The sequence below is a fragment of the Theobroma cacao genome, unplaced genomic scaffold (assembly GCF_000208745.1).
Source record: "Theobroma cacao cultivar B97-61/B2 unplaced genomic scaffold, Criollo_cocoa_genome_V2, whole genome shotgun sequence".
Lineage (NCBI taxonomy): Eukaryota > Viridiplantae > Streptophyta > Magnoliopsida > Malvales > Malvaceae > Theobroma > Theobroma cacao.
The window spans coordinates 24466-27913 of NW_017234730.1; positions in this window are offsets into that span (position 1 = coordinate 24466).

Sequence of the window (3448 nt, forward strand, 5' to 3'; positions counted from 1 at the left end):
TTAAGCTAGAAGAACTTATAGGATCTCTACTTACATATGAAGTGACAATAAAACATGAAAATGTTATAAATGATGAAAAGAATGAGGATAATAAGAAAAAAAAAGGGTAGCCCTAAAGTCTAAAATTGAAGAAGATGAGAGAAACATAAGAGATGAGAGTGAAGAAGATGAAGATATAGCCATGATAGCCAAGAGGTTTAGTAAATTTATGAAAAAGAACTATAAAGGTATGAGACCTCCTAAAAGAGACATGCCATAAGGGGAACATAGCAAAGACCCCTTAAATATTGTATGAGTGCAGACAAATGGGAGACACTAAATATGATTACCTAAATAAGAAGAGTGCCCCAAAGAACTTCAAGAAGAAATTTGTGGTTGTCACTTGTAGCAATAATGATGACTCTCAAGATGAAGAAGATGAAGTTGCCAACCTTGGCTTCATGGCACTTAAGGAATCCAAGGTATGCTTTACCTCTCATGACTTTAGTTCATGAACTTTAGATCAAGACTCATACTCATTTGATGAAATACAAGAAGCATATGACGACTTAGTATTTGAATTTGGACAAAAGACATCGAAATACAAGAACATCATATCAAAGCTTAAGGTATAAAATGAGTTCTTAATCAAAACAAAAATAGAACTAGAAAACATAATCAAAGACTTGGAAATTGAGAGAAATGAGTTGAAAAAGAAGAATAAGAATTTGCATACTACATTTTCAAAATTCAACATGAGTCAACAAAAATTAAATGACATGTCGAAAACACAAAGAACTTTTTTTCACAAAGAAGAATAGGCTATAATGGTACTCAAAAGGAAACTTGTTTTAAAAGTTTATTTGTTAAAGAAAATAAAAACTTAGATCATTCACCAAATGCATTTATTGCCATAAAGTATGACATTCTACCTATTCTTATATTTTGAGAACTACCACTTTTATAGGTAAAAAAATAAAAAATGTATGGGTTCCAAAAGGAAGCAAACCTCCACATGGTAAGGTGGTAAAATTAGAGTGGGTTCGAAAAGGAACCAAAGGCACTAACTCATATGGACTTAAGAAAATTTGGGTATCAACGTCAAATCTTTGAATTTTGTCTTTGTAGGAGGTGCTCACTTGCTTAAAGTAAAAAATGTTAGAAAAAGGATAATGGTATCTTGATAGTGGATGCTCTAGACACATGACCACAACTAAGGAATTCTTCAAGGAACTAAGACTAAAGAAATCAGGAAATGTAACCTTAAGTGGCAACTTAAAAGGTTACATTGAAGGTATTGATACCATTGGCAAAAAATTCCTCTTTTCAAATTGAAAATGTCCTATTTGTAAATGGTCTTAAACATAATTTGTTGACTGTGTGTCAACTTTGTGACTGTCATGACCTAGAACCTCCCTCAGGCCCATGACAACCGCCGCGACGTTCGGATTGACACTCATTATTCAGAATGCCAATCGGAACCTCGCAAGGCTAACGAATCAGTTTCTTGCCTTTCCTGTGAGCAATCGTTGTTAAATATCGAGTTTTAAGAAAATATAAACTATTTTAGATCGAAAACAATCAAAATAAAATTTTCGCCACATAGGGGTATTTTGGTCATTTTTTACCAAAAAATTTCGAAACCTGATAAAGATACAACGTATGGTAGAAAAATATCCACTGCCGATTAAAAATTTTTTTTTGTAATCTAAATCATTCATTTAAAGTGAAAAGTTGGCTAATTAAACTAAATAAAAATATTTGATAATATATTTCATTTTCTTATAAAACAATTTTTATAAAACTATATATAAATAATTTTTGTAGCGTGAGAATAAAATAAATTCATACATACAATAATTTACAAAGTTATAATGTACCGTAATAATTACAATGACAAGTGGCACATAAATACACCCAGTATTGGTGATAGTAACCTACTGTCTGTGGGATAGAGATGTCAACTGGAATCCTCAACAAAATAGGGTATCTACAAGCTACCACAGGCCTGAAATGTTTGGAAAGGAGGTGGGTGAGATTTTGCAATCCCAATGAGTAAACATACATTATCATAAATATCTAAAGGCAAGTAAAATGGAGGCACGTTTAAACAACAAATCACAAACCATTTCATAAGGTTTTCAATTTATTTCTTAAACCATAAAACATTTGTAATTTACCAAAACAGTTGTCAAGGCTTATAACCTTTATTAAAAACATGTCTCAAGCCAAAATCTAGTCCTCGGGGATACCTTGGCCGAGGCATCTAACCGAGTCTGCCAAGGTTGTTAAGATATTTACATGTTAAACACATTATAGTTTTGAAAACAAGCCATTCCTTGGCGTTGGCAGAGTTACACATTCACGTGGGGGTTCGATGTGAAGTGAGCTCGAACACTACCCCAGGAGTTACCCTCCTCGCCTCTACAACCGGGGTAACTATGAAACCGAGTTTACCGTGCCCCTCTAATAGGCAGTCCACGAAAACCCGTCACTGTAGTAACTAAACCCACAGATTTTAATAAAATTTCGACAGTATAACGTGGCTTTTATTTATTTATCCAGCCTGCATAGTAAAAGACAGCTTACATTCTATTCCCAATGCAATTATAAAATATAACCACATATACTCATATATCATAAACCATTCATAAGAAAATATATTTTTCAGGACAATTGGTAGCCTCCAATTACTCAATTTCATAATCAACACAATATATTTTTATTTGTCACATTTATTTCTAAAACATCAAAAATCCCATTTTAATCTCATTTTCGTTTCATAAAATACATAAAGAGCATTTAAAATTAAACTCTAGATAATTTACAATAATAATAAGTTTACTCACTGTTTGTAAAGATGAAATGCTTCCTAGGTGCCCCGATCACTATTGGTCGGGTACGACTTCCTTGCCTTTACCGGAAGGTTCTCCTCCTAGACACATTGTAAAATTTATCCAATTCACCACACTGATGCTAAATCACTATATAATTGACTTAAATCCTATACTAATACATGGTATGAAATGCAATAGCCTAAAACGGCTTAAACGCGGTATTAACCTATTTTTGGCACTTTACCCGATAAATTGCTAACGCGCTCCATTTTAGCTCTAAATCGTCCCATTCTCTCTCCAACATTTCTAAACATTAAATATCATCCAATAACCTTCTAAAATCACCAAAATCAGTTCACTTTCCTGCTTGAAAAATTCGGCCAAAAATGGGACATTAACTCGGTAAATTTTCTACTTTGTTTTTCTATCACATTTAACCATTTTTCATCATTTTCTCTTCATTTCTCTTAGAATAAAAATCAGATCATCATCATTGTACCTCATTGCAGATTCGGCCAAGGGTGGGTATTGTGAAAATTTAATGCTTTCTTGCCCAATTTAATTTCTAAACACATTTAACTAACTAAAACTATCAATTTAACTAAAAATCAAAACCTAATAAATTTCAATTT